The 18,531-nt window shown below is 54.7% G+C and overlaps 1 protein-coding gene across 3 annotated transcripts in view; it reads right to left on the bottom strand.

Annotated features, from left to right (window-relative positions):
* LOC140398101 (ubiquitin carboxyl-terminal hydrolase 2-like) overlaps window positions 1-9,117 on the bottom strand; it is a 328,354-nt gene extending 319,237 nt beyond the window's left edge. For all 3 annotated transcript variants that reach the window (XM_072486349.1, XM_072486348.1, XM_072486353.1), the window contains exon 1: window positions 9,016-9,117. The gene's annotated coding sequence lies outside the window, so the exon portion shown is untranslated. The remainder of the gene's footprint in view (window positions 1-9,015) is intronic.
* Between the last annotated feature and the right edge of the window lie 9,414 nt (window positions 9,118-18,531).

Below are 18,531 nucleotides of genomic sequence, written 5' to 3'. Positions count from 1 at the left end.
GGGGATGGCGTCCCTCGTACATGCCGGGGATGGATGACCGCGACAACACGTATGAGTCGTGTACACTGCCTGGGTAACGGGCGCAGACGTGCAGGATCATCATGCGGTGGTCGCAGACCACCTGTATGTTCATCGAATAGGTCCCCTTCCTATTGGTGAACACGGCCCTGTTATCTGCAGGTGGCCGCACGGCGACGTGCATCCCATCGATCGCGCCCTGGACCATGGGGAACCCGGCAACGGCAGAGAAGCCCACGGCCTGGGCATCTTGGCTGGCCCGGTCCACGGGGAAGCGGATGTAGCGGTGCGCCATGGCATAAAGGGCATCTGTCACTGCCCGGATGCACCGATGCACCGATGTCTGCGATATGCCGGACAGGTCCCACTCGGTGCCTGGAATGACCCCGTTGCATAAAAGTTCAGGGCCACCAAAACCTTGACGGACACATGGAGAGGGTGTCCACCGCCAGTGCCACGCGGTGACAGGTGTGCCAGCAGGTGGCAGATGTGTGCCACGGTTTCCCGCCTCATCCGGAATCTCCTCCTGCATTCCCGGTCCGTGAGGTCCTGGTATGACTGCCGGGGCCGGTACACACGGGGCGCCCTCGGGTGCCTCCGTTGCCGTGGGGCCGCGACGTCCTCCTCCCCCTCCTCGTCCTGTCGGTCAGGTGTCCCTCCAGCCTGGGCGGCTGCCGCCTGCCCCTCTGCGGCAGCCTGCGCCGCCTCTCTGGCACGCTCCTCCTCCTCCTCCTCATCCAGGGCAACATAGACATGAGCGGCTGCCACCACGGCGGCCAACATCGCTGGATGATCTGAAAACATGACGGCCTGGTGGGGGGGAGGGGAACGACGACATGTCATCATTGCCCATATCCCCTCCTCCCCCCAGCCAGGTGGCATGGACCGCATGGGTCCAACTGTTGGAGGCTGGCACCTGGCCAGGTGGACCAACTCACTTGCCCTCGCATCCCTCTCCCCGGCACGGACCCCCCCCATCCACCTCCCCGGCATGGACCCCCCCATCCCCCTCCCCGGCACGGACCCCCCTCCCCATCCTCCTCCCCGGCACGGACCCCCCTCCCCATCCTCCTCCCCGGCACGGACCCCCCCCCCCCCCCCATCCTCCTCCCCGGCACGGACACCCCTCCCGGCACTCCCCCCCGGAGCTCAGCCCACTCTAACCACACCCCCCGCCGCACACACACACACACACACAACCCGAGACACGCCTCTCCCCACACATTCAGACTGCGGCCACGCCATCGCCTGCCCAGCGGCCAACCCCCCAGGCCGTCACTCACCTCCACGCTGGTCGGCGTGAGCCTGGAGCACCGGGTCACGCCGATGAAAAGGAGGTTTAATTTACGTCGACGTGACCGGTCATCACGTCGACGGGACTTCGGCCCATCCGGAAGGGAGAATATCGGCAGGCCCAAAATCGGCTGCCTTGCGCAGACCCGTGACATTCTCCGCGGCAGCGGCGCCATTAACGCCCCGCCGACTTTTCTCCCTTCGGAGACTTCGGCAACCGGTGGGGGCGGGATTCACGGCGGCCAACGGCCATTCTCCAACCCTCTGGGGGGGTCGGAGAATGACGCCCTTTTTCTTTTTTCGATGTTTGTGATGGTGCTGTCGGATGGCATCTTGTAGCTGATAAGGTGTTGACGTTGAAGAGGTACCATCAACAGTATCATTCGAGATCATGGATGTGCCATATGTTGAAGTTGGATAAGTTGGGTGGGGAGGGGGGAGGGGGTGGATGGGGAGGGAGGGAGGGGTGGGGGGGGAGGAGGGAGGGGGTGGGTGGGGGGAGGGAGTGGGTTGGAGGGGAGGGAGGGGGAGGGTGGGGGGGAGGGGTGGGTGGGGGGAGGGAGGGAGTGGGTGGGGGGGAGGGTGGTGTTGGGGGTGGGGGGGGAGGGAGGGGGGAGGGTGGGGGTGGGTGAGGTGGTGGGTGGGGGTGGGAGAGGGTGGGTGGGGGAGCGAGGGGGTGGGTGGGGGAGGGGGTGGGTGGGGGGGAGGGGGTGGGTTGTAGGGGATGGGTTGGAAGGGAGGGGGTGGGGGGAGGGAGGTGGTGGGTAGGGGAAGGGGTGGGGTGGGTGGCGGAGTGAGGGGGTGGGTGGGTGGGGGAGTGAGGGGGTGGGTGGGGGAGTGAGGGGGTGGGAGGGGGAGTGAGGGGGTGGGTGAGGGGGTGGGTGGGTGGGGGAGCGAACGGGGGGTGAGGGAGCAAGGGGGTGGTTTGGGGAGCGAAGGGTGGGTGGGGAAGTGAGGGAGGGGGTGGGTGAGCGATTGATGGGGTGGGGAGGTAGTGGAGAGTGAGCTGGGTGGGGAGTGAGGTCAGAGGAGGGTTGAGGGTGAATGAGGGGTTTGAGGGAATCGGGGGGTGGGGGGAGTGAGGGTGGTGTTGGGTAGGAACTGAGGATGGGGTAGGTGGGGTGTGGAGGCGTGAGGGGGAGTGGGGGTGGTGAGATGGTGTCAGCATGTGGGGGAGTGAGGGGTGGAGGGAGTAAGGGGGGTGGGGTGTGTGAGCGGGTGGGGGGAGTGAGGGGGATGGGGGACTGAGGATTTGGGTGGGTGAGGGCTGGATGGGGAGTGAGGGTGGGAGAGGATTTGAGTACAGGAATACAGATGTTTTACTGCAATTGTATCGGGCATTGGTGAGGCCACATCGAGAGTATTGTGGGCAGTTTTGGTGTCTCTATCTGAGGAAGGATGTTCTTGCTGTGGAGGGAGAGCAGCGAAGGTTTACCAGGCTGATTCCTGGGGTGGCGGGACTGACGTGTGAGGAGAGACTAAGTCGGTTAGGATTATATTCATTGGAGTTTAGAAGAGTGAGAGGGGATCTCATAGAAACTTACAAAATTCTCACAGGATTAGACAGGGTAGATTCAGAAAGAATGTTCCCGATGGTGGGGGAGTCCAGGACTAGGGGTCATAGTTTGAGGATAAGGGGTAAACCTTTTAGGACTGAGGTGAGGAGAAATTTCTTCACCCAGAGAGCGGTGAATCTGTGGAATTCACTCCCACAGACAGTCGTTGAGGACAAAACGTTGTGAAATTTCAAGAAGGAATTCGATATAGCTCTTGGGGCTAAAGGGGTCAAGGGATATGGGGGGAAGGCGGGGTCAGGGTATTGAACTTGATTGCGCGCGGTCGGCGGGGCACCGGTCAGGGGTCATTGAAAGAAGCCCCCGCGGCGATTCTCCGCCGACAACTGGCCGAGTTCCCGCCGGCGGGGCTCACTCATGGTTCCACCCAGCGGGAGCTCGGAGTGGTGGGGGGCGGGGGGGGGGGATCCATCACCGGGAGGGGGTCACCGGAACGGTCGGGCTCGCGATCGGGGGCCACCGATCAGCGGCCGCGCGCGATCTAGGGGTGGGGGGGCCTATATTGTCGGGGCCGGCCCATGGGGTGGTTCCGCATTGTGGCGCGTGGCCGCTGCACGTATGCGCGGCCCCGCGGCCAGAAGTACAGGGTCCCGTATCGGTGGCCGGAGCTGTGAGGAGCCACTCTGGGGCCCTGCTAGACCCCTGCAAATCGGAGAATCACCCTGAACTTTCTCCGGGAACGTGTAGAGTCATTCGTGCCTGTTTGTACTCGGGCGTGGGGACAGAGCCCCATTATCAGAGAATCCTGCCCTACGTTGTTGGACTATGTATTAAACTTTAGGGAGAGATTAAAGGGCTGTGAGTTGGCGAGAAAACATTTCAAGTTGTCACAACAAGTAATGAAGAAAGAGGCGGGTAAGAACTTTAAAAAATTGTCATTTTTTCGTACGGAGAAGAAACTAGTATTTGTTACGACTGGTAGGTGAACCATTAAAAGCAAGATTTAGAGGGCCTATCAGTTTGAAAGGAAATTGAGTCAAATGAATGATTTGGTGCGAACGCCAGACAGTCGGAGGACTCACAGGAAGTGATGACACGAGGACCTGGTCAGGAGGGACAGATGAAGGACTAAAGTTGTCTCACCAATTCACAAAGCGCATCGCCCGTGGTGGAATGCGGAATCCAAGGCTGAACAGCTGGTACAAATGTAGCCAGAATAGTCAGCAAACTTTCAACATGCAGTGACTGGTGTTTGAAACTGCCGTGACAATGTGCGAGCCATGACCAATTATTGTTGACTGTCCTCAACTGAGAGCAAAAGAAGCAGGATAAAATACAGTTGGTAAATGTGACAAACTGCCTTAATATCAAGGAAAATTCTGCTGGTCAAGCCAGGCAACTGGATGTAACTGAATTATTGATGAGGTTTCATTGTATAAACATGCTGGGACTACAACTTTTCACAATATACATTAACGATCTGGAAGAAGGAACTGAAGGCACTGTTGCTAAGTTTGCAGATGATACAAAGATCTGTGGAGGGACAGGTAGTATTGAGGAAGCAGGCGGGCTGCAGAAGGACTTGGACAGGCTCGGAGAGTGGGCAATGAAGTGGCAGATGGAATACAAGGTGGAAAAGTGTGAGGTTATGCACTTTGGAAGGAGAAATGGAGGCAGAGACTATTTTATAAATGGGAAGATGCTTAGGAAATCAGAAGCACAAAGGGACCTGGGAGTCCTTGTTCAAGATTCTCTTGAGGTTAACGTGCAGGTTCAGTCAGCAGTTAAGAAGGCAAATATGTCGAGAGGGCTAGAATACAAGAGCAGGGATGTACTTCTGAGGCTGTGTAAGGCTCTGGTCAGACCCCATTTGGAGTATTGTGCGCGGTTTTGGGCCCTGTATCTGAGGAAGGATGTGCTGGCCTTGGAAAGGGTCCAGAGGAGGTTCACAAGAATGATCCCTGGAATGAAGAGCTTGTCGTATGAGGAACGGTTGAGGACTCTGGGTCTGTACTCGTTGGAGTTTAGAAGGATGAGGGGGGGATCTTATTGAAACTTACAGGATACTGCGTAAGTTTGGCCCCAGATGACCCATCAGCTGTATGGGCGCGCTCCAGCACAACCAGTGCCATCTTGTTGGCTGGGATGAGTGTGTGTGGGGAGTGTAATGTGTATATGCGGCTGCAGCTTGTCAGCCTCTCAAGTGTCGATCACGGACCCGGTGATTCCCGCACCATTTTCCATTGGAATCAGTTTGTTCCACGTGGGACTGGTGCCAGCCCCTCCACAGTCACTGAATCGGTACAGCTTCGGTGACAGTGTTTCTGTCGTGAAAAATTCTGTCCACAAATTCAGCGTCGGCGTCCAAGTCTCAGAATCGGAGAATCCCGCCCAACGACTAAGACCACCTGTGTGTCCGATATTAACTGGACTATTTATTTCGACAGAACTAGTGCAAAATGTTTATACGAAAGAAAGGTGATTGCTGATGTCCTGTCACAACTGTGATATGGGAAAAGACTACAATGGACTATATTCATGTGATGTTTGCTTGTTTAGAAATATAAAAATGATATATACCGTACAGAATGTAAACTGTATGTAATCTTAAGAAATGTTTAAAATTGATGGTTCATTTTCTCTTCAGGAATGGAGGTGTTATGAAAGGGAGATATTAGGAAATTGGATCCAGAAATGGGATCAAAGGTGCAGCAGGCAATTTAGGGGTTAAGCTGACTGAGGAAAATGCTGCCCGTATGGAGTCTGATGCATATGCCCACGCCTAAATTATATTGTCCCATTCTGACTTAAACACATTAGTGGGAATACACACGATGCCCCGATTCAGCAAGGGTGAGTCACTCGGGCTGGTTTAGCACAGGGCTAAATCACTGGCTTTGAAAGCAGACCAAGGCAGGTTAGCAGCATGGTTCAATTCCCATAGCAGCCTCCCCGAACAGGCGCCGGAATGTGGCGACTAGGGGCTTTTCACAGTGACTTAATTTGAAGCATACTTGTGACAATAAGCAATTTTCATTTCATTTCGAGATCCATTGTCCTTTGGGACACTCCTGCCTGACCAGCCATTAGCCCATTGCAGAATCTGATGACCTTTTTGTCTGTCAATGGGAGGCTAGTTGCATATCAATAGCATGGCTCTGTTTTGTATAAACAGGAGTGGGAAATCAAACAGCCAAGGTAACTCTGATGGGTTTAAGCCCGAACACCCCAGGAGAGGACTTTTATTTGAGAGTCTGGGCGGAGCTCAGAGAGAGAGAAAGAAACTTGGGCCGGATTCTCCGCTGGCGAGATTCTTCGTTGTGCCAGCAGCCCACCCACGACCGGGGATTTCCCGGCGGCATGGTGCTGCACACAATGGGAAACCCCATTGGCCATCCGACAGGATGGAGAATCCCGCTGCTGGCGGGGGTGGGCTGCACCAGAAAACTGGTGCGGTGGGTCAGAGAACCCCGCCCTTTGATTTTGAACAGGGGAGGAAAGGATTTAAAAAGCCACCAAGCGAGCTCATGAAAAAAATTGGCCAGAGACAGACATTCAAAAAGGGTTCTAAAGACACAAGCCCAACAGCAGAAAATAGCTTCTTAAATGCAGGTATCATCTTTGCCTATTTGTGTAAGTGGAATGAGAGCTGTATGTTTCTTTGATGGGCTGGTTAATGGGAACTTGTGTGTTAAAGTTAAGAAGCTACATGTCACCATTATGTAGCATTTTGTTAAATTCCAGATTTATTAAATGAATTTAAATTCCACCCACTGCCAGCTGGGAATTGCACCCATGTCCCAGGTCATTAGGCTGGGCCTCTGGGTTACTAGCCCAGTGACATTGCCACTATTGCCCCCTGAATGAGAGCTGGTGAGCTGGATTCTGTGTTCCTGAGGCTAAGTGCCAGCACTAACGAAGGATCTGTGGTGTTTCACAATGGGAAAATCGGCACGAAACCCTCACCGATTCCAGTACCGATGAGGAGCCAGCACCAGCACCACGTGAAACACCCTCTGATCGCGCAGAAAAAGGCCGGGGAATCGCCATGTCCGGGCCGCGCATGCGCAGGGCTGACAAGCTGCAGCTGCGCACGCCCACACCCCCAAACACAGACCAGTCACGCCGGAAACATGGTGCTGGCTGTGCTGGCCCACTCCGACCCCACAGCCCACCCCCTGGCCAATCCCCACCACCCTCCCCAGCCATAGCAGAAGCCCCCAGGTCAGCGGCACGGATCCCGGCCGGGTGTGGCAGCTCTGGACATTGTCCGCACACCAGCAGCCGGGTTCCTGACCGCTTGGATCACTCGTAATAATAATAATAATTGCTTATTGTCACAAGTAGGCTTCATTGAAGGTACTGTGAAAAGCTCCTAGTCGCCACATTCCGGTGCCTGTTCAGGAAGGCTGGTATGTGGCCGGTGCTGTCGTGAACTCAGCCAATCGGAGGCGTGGCATCGCTGGTGGGCCAGCTGATGACAAACCAAGGGCGTTGTGACTGTGCGTGGTGCGCGTCCCGATGATGCCGATTTGGAGGAGGCGGAGCATCGCGATCCCGATTCCCGCATTGGAAGCCATTCTCCGCCCGATCACCGGTCCCGATTTCGGTGTCCTACGGAGAATTCCGCCCGATCTCTTTGGAACATAAACAGGGGAATTCTCCGATCGCGGGATCCTCCGGCAGCAGCGCACCCACGCCCATGGGCTTACCGACGGCATTGGGGTGGCCACAGTGGGAAACCCCATTGGCTGGATGCGGGAACGGAGAATCCCGCCCAAAAAGAGTTTGAGGACGGGCGCCGAGATGCTGATTTCCGTCTGGCTGGAGGGTTTAATCTGGGCAAAGATTGATCAATATCTTACTGAATGATAGAACAGATTGAAGGGGCTGAATGGCCTACTCTTATTCGTAATTCCTATCTTTAGTGTCCTTACAGAACAACTTCTGGATTAGAGGTGGGTACATGGTGTTGAGGTACAGGTTCTCCACCATCTAATTGAGCAGATTCCTTTTGTTATGTTAGTTCCATTGGACCTGGCATGGGAAGTATTAGCTCTGTGCATGGGAACCCTCCAGCAGGAAGAACCTGTATTAGCTCTGTGCATGGGAACCCTCCAGCAGGAAGAACCTGTATTAGCTCTGTGCATGGGAACCATCCAGCAGGAAGAACCTGACTGAATTAAGTTGCACTGGTCATCCTTACAAAGCCAAATTAAGCAGAGGTTAACCCCAGTAGAAACCGTTGACAGGTTTAAAACTCTCTCAGGTCTACATAGACAATCCCATGACTATACTTGAAGAGCAGCAGAATTCTCTGCAGAATATTATCCCTCAACTAACATCACTAAACCTGATTAGCTGGTCATTCTCAAACTATTTGCTGTGCCTCCTCCATTCTAACACTGACTACACTTTAGAAACACTTCATTGTGACCAATGTAAATATTCATCATTACCAGGGGCGAAATTCTCCGGAAACGGCGCGATGTCCGGCGACTGGCGCCCAAAACGGTGCAAATCAGACGGGCATCGCGCCGCCCCAAAGGTGCGGAATGCTCCGCATCTTTGGGGGCCGAGCCCCAACATTGAGGGGCTAGGTCGGCGCCGGACGAATTTCCACCCCGCCAGCTGGCGCGGAAATGATATCTCCGGGCGGCGCATGCACGGGAGCGTTAGCGGCCGCTGACAGCTTCCCGCGCATGCGCAGTGGAGGGGGTCTCTTCCGCCTCCGCCATGGTGGAGGCCGTGGCGAAGGCGGAAGGAAAAGAGTGCCCCCACGGCACAGGCCCGCCCGCGGATTGGTGGGCCCCGATCGCGGGCCAGGCCACCGTGGGGGCACTCCCCGGGGCCAGATCGCCCCGCCCCCCCCCCCAGGACCCCGGAGCCTGCCCGCGCCGCCTTGGCCCGCCGGTAAGGTAGGCGGTTTAATTTACGCCGGCTGGACAGGCATTTTAGCGGCGGGACTTTGGCCCTCCGGGCCGGAGAATCGAGCGGGGGGGCCCGCCAACCGGCGCGGCGCGATTCCCGCCCCCGCCGAATCTCTGGTGCCGGAGACTTCGGCAACCAGCGGGGGCGGGATTCACGCCAGCCCCCGGCGATTCTCCAACCCGTCGGGGGGTCGGAGAATCTCGCCCTCCAGGTTCTTACTGATGATGGGTGACTCAGCAAGTTACAGTGCCCAGATTACCTGCCTTGGTGGTTTCCAGCAGGCACAGGATTGGAAACTCTCTTCTGGTGTTAGTCGGCTATGTTTACTCCATGCCTAGTCCAGGTGAAGGAAACTAAAGTCCCAGGAATCTAAAAAAAATAGAACACCGAGCATTTAAATCAGTGAAAGCCCCAAAACATCACCCCCACTCCCCCACCCCCAAAGTGAGCACCAGCAGAAAATAGCCCCCACTGTGAAAACCCCAGACTATGACACCCCCACCCCACACATAGTGTCAGCAGCACCCAGCTCTCAATGAACACCCCAGAACATTCCCAGCTCCCAATGGGCAGCACGGTAGCACAGTGGGTAGCACTGTCACTTCACAGCTCCAGGGTCCCAGGTTCGATTCCCGACTTGGGTCACTCTCTGTGTGGAGTCTGCACATCCTCCCCGTGTGTGCGTGGGTTTTCTCCGGGTGCTCCGGTTTCCTCCCACAGTCCAAAGATGTGCAGTTAGGTGGATTGGCCATGATAAATTGCCCTTAGTGTCCACAAAGGTTGGGTTGGGTGGAGTACAGGGATAGGGTGCTCTTTCCAAGAGCCGGTGCAGACTCGATGGGCGAAACGGCCTCCTTGTGCACTGTAAATTCTATGATAATCTATGAACACACCCAGCTCTCAATGAACACCCTCGAATATACCAGCCTGTCATTCAGGGACGGCCCTTAGTTTATGGGTCATTGAGATCACTCAAAGCTGTAAGAGTAACTTTTCAAAGTTTATGGGCTGCATGCTCCGCCCGCTGCCCCACATTCCGGCCCCGACCCGCCGGCGGGATTCTCCGCTACGCCGGCCGCTTTCCCATTGTGGCCCCACACCGGCGGAGAACCCCCGGGCACCGGCAAAGCGGAGAACCCCGCCGGCGGAGAACCCCCGGGCACCGGCAAAGCGGAGAACCCCGCCGTCGGAAAACCCCCGGGCACCGGCAAAGCGGAGAATCCCCGGGCACCGGCAAAGCGGAGAATCCCCGGGCACCGGCAAAGCGGAGAACCCCGCCGGCGGAGAACCCCCGGGCACCGGCAAAGCGGAGAACCCCCGGGCACCGGCAAAGCGGAGAACCCCCGGGCACCGGCAAAGCGGAGAACCCCCGGGCACCGGCAAAGCGGAGAATCCCCGGGCACCGGCAAAGCGGAGAACCCCCGGGCACCGGCAAAGCGGAGAACCCCCGGGCACCGGCAAAGCGGAGAACCCCCGGGCACCGGCAAAGCGGAGAACCCCGCCGGCGGAGAACCCCCGGGCACCGGCAAAGCGGAGAACCCCGCCGGCGGAGAACCCCCGGGCACCGGCAAAGCGGAGAACCCCCGGGCACCGGCAAAGCGGAGAATCCCCGGGCACCGGCAAAGCGGAGAACCCCCGGGCACCGGCAAAGCGGAGAACCCCCGGGCACCGGCAAAGCGGAGAACCCCCGGGCACCGGCAAAGCGGAGAACCCCCGGGCACCGGCAAAGCGGAGAACCCCCGGGCACCGGCAAAGCGGAGAACCCCCGGGCACCGGCAAAGCGGGGAACCCCCGGGCACCGGCAAAGCGGGGAACCCCCGGGCACCGGCAAAGCGGGGAATCCCGCCGGCGGAGAATCCTGTCCACTTTGACTTAAAAATATGGACCACCCTTTTTATTAGAAAAGGGACAAGGGAGAGAAATGTGGAGATAGTTAAAACCCAAAATATAAAACATGAGAATAGCAAAGTTAGCATTTAGTGTAATTATCTCCCCCTCGCGATGTAGTCCTAGGGGCAGAATTCTCCGTTCCAGCGGCTAAGTGCCGGCCCCAACGGACAATCCGTGGGTGCCTCACAACAGGAAAATCGGCGCAAACCCCTCACCGATTCCGGAACCGGTGACGGGCTGGCACCGGAGCAGTATGAACCACCCGCAGATCGTGTGGAAAACGGCCAGAGAATCGCCGGGTCCCGGGCTGCGGCTGCGCAGGCCTTACAACCAGCACTCATTGTGCCAGAAAACATGGTGCTAGTCGTGCTGGAGCCCTAACCCGCCCACCCCGACCCCACAGCCCATCCCCTGTCCACCCCCCACCACTTCCCCTAGCTCTAGCCAGCGGCGCGGCTCTCGGCCGAGTGTGGCGGCGCTGGGCACTGCTCTCGGCACGCCGCGTTCCCGACTGGGACCACGCCATCGGGAACTCGGCCCATCGGGGTTCGAGCATCGCAGGTGTGCCGGCTGAAGACGCACCAATGGCCTTGCGACTGCGGTCCCGAGGACGCCGATTTGGAGGAGGCGGAGCATCACGAACCAGCGTCAAACCGCCGCCTGCCTCGGATCCGGCATCAGAAGCCATTCTCCGCCCGATTGGCGATCTCGACTTCCGAGTCGGGAAATGGAGAATTCCGCCCATAATGTGTCCCAATCTAGTTATAGATGAGACTGAGATATAAACAAATCATACTGCAAGTTACCCGGTCTGTTATATACAGGAACTGTAGAAAGGTACTAGTTATAAAACAAATAAAGATTAATCCTCAATCAAAACCCACAGACTTTGTGGAAACCGTTTGAAATATTATTTTTACGATCTAGTGGTTTTATCAGGAATTTTTAGCCTTTGGTTCTGAGTTTAAATAGGCCTCGTACCCTGGGTCCAGTTACACCGGGTCCAGTTACAGGAGCTAAGCCTTACACTGCACAGGTCTGGGAGGTCAACCCTTTACCTGCTGTGTGTAACAGTGAGAAGCCTCGGTGATGAGTGGAAGTTCCTGAGGTTCGCCCAGCAAATTCTATAATTGAAACCCTGTATATTTTGTTACCCACACATTCTTGTGATGAGGCATAAACCAAGGCACCATACGCCCTCTCAGGCAGATATAAAAGATCCAAGGACAGCAGAGAGGCCTCCCTGTATCCCTCAACTGACATCACTAAAACAGAGGGGGGGGGGATTCTCCCCCAACGGCGCGATGTCCGCCGACTGGCGCCAAAGACGGCGCCAATCAGACGGGCATCGCGCCGGCCCAAAGGTGCGGAAAGCTCCGCATCTTTGGGGGCCGAGCCCCAACATTGAGGGGCTAGGCCGGCGCCGGAGGGATTTCCGCCCCGCCAGCTGGCGCGGAAATGCGGCGCATGCGCGGGAGCGTCAGCGGCCGCTGACAGTTTCCCGCGCATGCGCAGTGGGGAGAGTCACTTCCGCCTCCGCCATGGTGGAGGCCGTGGCGGAGGCGGAAGGGAAAGAGTGCCCCCACGGCACAGGCCCGCCCGCGGATCAGTGGGCCCCGATCGCAGGCCAGGCCACCGTGGGGGCACCCCCGGGGTCAGATCGCCCCGCGCCCCCCCCAGGACCCCGGAGCCCGCCCACGCCGCCTGGTCCAGGTTTGATTTACGCCGGCGGGACAGGCAATTTCTGGGCGGGACTTCGGCCCATCCGGGCCGGAGAATTGAGCGGGGGGTCCCGCCAACCGCGCGGCCTGATTCCCGCCCCCGCCCAATCTCCGGGTGTGGAGAGTTCGGCGGGGGCGGGATTCACAGCGGCCAACGGCCATTCTCCGACCCGGCGGGGGGTCGGAGAATGACGCCCAAGATCTGGGGCGAGATTCTCCGACCCCCTGCCGGGTCGGAGAATCGCCGGGGGCTGGCGTGAATCCCGCCCCCGCCAGTTGCCGAAGTCTCCGGCACCGGATATTCGGCGGGGGCGGGAATCGCGGCGTGCCGGTTGGCGGGCCCCCCCACTCGATTCTCCGGCCCGGACGGGCCGAAGTCCCGCCGCTAAAATGCCTGTCCCGCCGGCGTAAATTAAACCACCTACCTTACCGGCGGGACAAGGCGGCGCGGGCGGGCTCCGGGGTCCTGGGGGGGCGTGGGGCGATCTGGCCCCAGGGGGTGCCCCCACGGTGGCCTGGCCCGCGATCGGGGCCCACCGATCCGCGGGCGGGCCTGTGCCGTGGGGACACTCTTTCTCTTCCGCCTCCGCCACGGTCTCCACCATGGCGGAGTCAGAAGAGACTCCCTCCACTGTGCATGCGCGGGAATGCTGTCAGCGGCCGCTGACACTCCCGCGCATGCGCCGCCCGGGGATGTCATTTCCGCGCCAGCTGGTGGGGCACCAAAGGCCTTTTCCGCCAGCTGGCGGGGCGGAAATTCGTCCGGCGCCGACCTAGCCCCTTAAGGTTAGGGCTCGGCCCCCAAAGATGCGGAGCATTCCGCACCTTTGGGGCGGCGCGATGCCCGACTGATTGGCGCCGTTTTGGGCGCCAGTCGGCGGACATCGCGCCGTTTCTGGAGAATTTCGCCCCTGGTCTTTATCACATTGCTGTTTGTGGGATCTTACTGTGCAAATTGGCAAATGTGTTTCCTACATTACAACAGGAACTGCACTTCAACAATACTTCATGTGGGGTAGAAAGGGGCAGGCACTCTCTCATTTGGGAGCAGCAAGAATGTAAAATGCTTCAGAACATTCCGAGACAGTGAAGCGTTTTTTGTGGGACTAACTTGATAGAGTTTTTCGAGGAGGTCACTAAGATGATTGATGCAGGTAGGGCAGTAGATGTTGTCTATATGGACTTCAGTAAGGCCTTTGACAAGGTCCCTCATGGTAGACTAGTACAAAAGGTGAAGTCACACGGCATCAGGGGTGAACTGGCAAGGTGGATACAGAACTGGCTAGGCCATAGAAGGCAGAGGGTAACAATGGAGGGATGCTTTTCTAATTGGAGGGCTGTGACCAGTGGTGTTCCACAGGGATCAGTGCTGGGACCTTTGCTCTTTGTAGTATATATAAATGATTTGGAGGAAAATGTAACTGGTCTGATTAGTAAGTTTGCAGACGACACAAAGGTTGGTGGAATTGCGGATAGCGATGAGGACTGTCTGAGGATACAGCAGGATTTAGATTGTCTGGAGACTTGGGCGGAGAGATGGCAGATGGAGTTTAACCTGGACAAATGTGAGGTAATGCATTTTGGAAGGGCTAATGCAGGTAGGGAATATACAGTGAATGGTAGAACCCTCAAGAGTATTGAAAGTCAAAGAGATCTAGGAGTACAGGTCCACAGATCACTGAAAGGGGCTACACAGGTGGAGAAGGTAGTCAAGAAGGCATACGGCATGCTTGCCTTCATTGGCCGGGGCATTGAGTATAAGAATTGGCAAGTCATGTTGCAGCTGTATAGAACCTTAGTTAGGCCACACTTGGAGTATAGTGTTCAATTCTGGTCGCCACACTACCAGAAGGATGTGGAGGCTTTAGAGAGGGTGCAGAAGAGATTTACCAGAATGTTGCCTGGTATGGAGGGCATAAGCTATGAGGAGCGATTGAATAAACTCGGTTTGTTCTCACTGGAACGAAGGAGGTTGAGGGGCGACCTGATAGAGGTATACAAAATTATGAGGGGCATAGACAGAGTGGATAGTCAGAGGCTTTTCCCCAGGGTAGAGGGGTCAATTACTAGGGGGCATAGGTTTAAGGTGAGAGGGGCAAAGTTTAGAGTAGATGTACGAGGCAAGTTTTTTACGCAGAGGGTAGTGGGTGCCTGGAACTCACTACCGGAGGAGGTAGTGGAGGCATGACGATAGGGACATTTAAGGGGCATCTTGACAAATATATGAATAGGATGGGAATAGAAGGATACGGACCCAGGAAGTGTAGAAGATTGTAGTTTAGTCGGGCAGTATGGTCGGCACGGGCTTGGAGGGCCGAAGGGCCTGTTCCTGTGCTGTACATTTCTTTGTTCTTTGTTCTTTGGGAGAACACTCAGATTTCAAAACAGAAATGTGTATTTCACAAGAAATCCAATTATTACAATTCCTCAGGTGTCCAATCAGTTTCTGCATTGGTTACACATAGTCTACACAAGACACAGAGCATCTACCTGTGTAACACCATGAACAGCTACTGTCACACACAAAACACTGACCTGACTGCCCAGGGCAGCCCTGACTGTGCTGAATGTCAACTCAGGGCAGAGACTGAAGCAGCCCGTGTCCAAATGCAGCGAGACCTGGACAATATCCAGGGTTGGGGCTGACAAGTGGCAAGTTACATTGTGCCACACAAATGCCAGGCAATGACCATCTCCTACAAGTGGGAATCTAACTATATCATCGCCCCTTGACATTCAATGGCTTTCCCATCGCTGAATCCCCCACAATCAACATCTTGGGGGTTACCATTGATCAGAAACTGAACTGGGCCCAGCCACATTAATACTGTGGCTACCAGGGCAGGTCAAAGGCTAGGAATCCTGCGGTGAGTAACTCACCTCCTGACCTCCCCAAAGCCTGTCCACCATTTGGGGCAGCACAGTAGCACAGTGGTTAGCACAATTGCTTCACAGCTCCAGGGTCCCAGGTTCGATTCCGGCTTGGGTCACTGTCTGTGCGGAGTCTGCACGTTCTCCCCGTGTGTGCGTGGGTTTCCTCCGGGTGCTCCGGTTTCCTCCCACAGTCCAAAGATGTGCAGGTTAGGTGGATTGGCCATGATAAATTGCCCTTAGTGTCCAAAATTGCTCTTAGTGTTGGGTGCGGTTACTGGGTTATGGGGATAGGGTGGAGGTGTTGACCTTGGGTAGGGTGCTCTTTCCAAGAGCCGGTGCAGACTTGATGGGCCGAATGGCCTCCTTCTGCACTGTAAATTCTATGATAATCTACAAGGCACAAGTCAGGAGTGTGATGGAATACTCTCCACTTGCCTGGATGAGCGCAGCTCCAACAACACTCAAGAGGCTCAACACGATCCAGGACAAAGCAGTCCCGCTTGATTGCTCCCCCTTCCCCAATCATTCAAACCTTCCATCACTGATGAACAGTGGCAGCCGTGTGTACCATCTACAAGATGCACTGCAGGAACTCACCAAGGCTCCTTAGGCAGCACCTTCCAAACCCACAACCTCTACCATCTAGAAGGACAAGAGCAGCAGATACCTGGGAACCCCACCACCTGGAGGTTCCCCTCCAACTCACTCACCACCCTGACTTGGAAATATAGCGCTGGCTCAAGAAGGCAGCTGACCAACACATGCTGAAGGGCAATAAACACCGGCCTCACCAGCGACCCAGAAGTTAATTTTTTAAAAACTCTCCCTTTCCTTTCCCTCCCCTGACTGCCTCCCTCACCCTCCCCCTCCCAGCACTCCAGTTCCCTTCATCCCCCTTCAACTCCCCCATGTGAATATGCTTAAGAGGTATTTTGAAAGGGAAGGAGAGCAAAAGGAGGAGATTTTAGTGATTCTAACTCAAAGTGAAGAACCAAATCCAGATGACTCCACATTTGACATTCCTCAAATTAAATTGGATAATGAGGATGTTTTTAAAAATTGGGATAAATTGTTGAGTTACCTTCCAGAGGAAAAACAAACTGACCTGAAAGAGTTATTGATATCACATGGGCAAGTTTGTGGAGATAAGTTGAGAAGTACTAAAATGGCTATACATGATGTAGATGTGGGAAATGTTGTTCCAATTAAACAACATCCATATAGACCTAACCCTTTAAAATTGGCACAGGTTAACAAAGAGATTGAGAGTATGCTTAAAAATGGCATAATTGAAGTGTGTTGCAGCCAATGGAGCTCACCCATAGTGATGGTACCTAAACCAGACGGTAACCAATGGTTGTGTGTGGACTATAGAAAGGTCAATGCAGTTACAAGAACGGACTCTTATCCTATCCCAGGCTTGGAGGACTGCATTGAGAAGATGGGACAATCAGATTTTATCTCCAAATTGGATTTACTTAAAGGTTACTGGCAGGTATCTTTATCCGAAAGGGCGAAGGAGATTTCAGCTTTTGTGACTCCAGATGGTAGATGGACTCCAGATGACAATCCCACAATCCTGTGGGAGTATGAGTTTCCCAAATGAGGGGGGCGGAGAAATCATTAGCAGACTCCCTGTATAAATAAAGCTGGCCAGTTTGGAACCAGCAGGAAGGAGTAAGCAGCAAGTGAGGTTGCTGCTGTTGTGTATATATCTATCTATCTATATATATATATATATATATATGTGTTATTGTAAATAAATGTTATTTCTTTGTATCCTTGAAACTCGTGCTGGATTCTTCGTGGCCCTCACAAAAAATAGGCTGTAATGCTCTTCACAGCCACAGGGAGGTGCCATGTCCTAACAAACCTCCATCTCTGTACAGCACTTTCCTGCTGATAAAGCAGTGACTCACTAAACATCCACAGACCCTGTACCCACCGAGATCCCGTGATTAACGATTATTGACCGACCGCAGCCTCAGCAAGGTTTACACCCCTGCGGATTTCCAGCCACAGCAGGAAGGTGACTGGACACAAGTCAAAAATATTGGTGCAGTGTTTGGGTAGAGAGACTCTGTACACCTGAACTGACTGAAAAGCCAGATTCTAGGAATCTTTACTGTACAGAGGCACCCTGAGATTCCAGTCTGTAACCCACTCCCGAGTATCTGTTATTCTATATATAAACCACCCTGAACCCCTCGATTAGATTCCAGTCTGTAACCCACTCCCGAGTATCTGTTATTCTATATATAAACCACCCTGAACCCCTCGATTAGATTCCTGTATGTAACCCACTCCCGAGTATCTGTTATTCTATATATAAACCACCCTGAACCCCTCGATTAGATTCCAGTCTGTAACCCACTCCCGAGTATCTGTTATTCTATATATAAACCACCCTGAACCCCTCGATTAGATTCCAGTCTGTAACTCACTCCCGAGTATCTGTTATTCTATATATAAACCACCCTGAACCCCTCGATTAGATTCCAGTCTGTAACTCACTCCTGGGTATCTGTTATTCTATATATAAACCACCCTGAACCCCTCGATTAGATTCCAGTCTGTAACTCACTCCCGGGTATCTGTTATTCTATATATAAACCACCCCGAACCCCTCGATTAGATTCCAGTCTGTAACTCACTCCCGAGTATCTGTTATTCTATATATAAACCACCCGAACCCCTCGATTAGATTCCAGTCTGTAACTCACGCCCGGGTATCTGTTATTCTATATATAAACCACCCGAACCCCTCGATTAGATTCCAGTCTGTAACTCACTCCCGGGTATCTGTTATTCTATATATAAACGACCCCGAACCCCTCGATTAGATTCCAGTCTGTAACTCACTCCCGGGTACCTGTTATTCTGTATATAAACCCGCCCGAACCCCTCGATTAGATTCCAGTCTGTAACTCACTCCCGGGTATCTGTTATTCTATATATAAATCACCCCGAACCCCTCGATTCGATTCCAGTCTGTAACTCACTCCCGGGTATCTGTTATTCTATATATAAACCACACCGCCCCTCGATTAGATTCCAGTCTGTAACTCACTCCCGGGTATCTGTTATTCTATATATAAATCATCCCGAACCCCTCGATTCGATTCCAGCCTGTAACTCACTCCCGGGTATCTGTTATTCTATATATAAACCACCCCGAACCCCTCGATTAGATTCCAGTCTGCAACTCACTCCCGGGGATCTGTTATTCTATATATAAACCACCCCGAACCCCTCGATTAGATTCCAGTCTGTAACTCAATCCCGGGTAT

Source organism: Scyliorhinus torazame, chromosome 21, assembly GCF_047496885.1.
Source record: "Scyliorhinus torazame isolate Kashiwa2021f chromosome 21, sScyTor2.1, whole genome shotgun sequence".
Taxonomy (NCBI): domain Eukaryota; kingdom Metazoa; phylum Chordata; class Chondrichthyes; order Carcharhiniformes; family Scyliorhinidae; genus Scyliorhinus; species Scyliorhinus torazame.
This window is presented reverse-complemented; position numbering and strand designations above follow the sequence as displayed.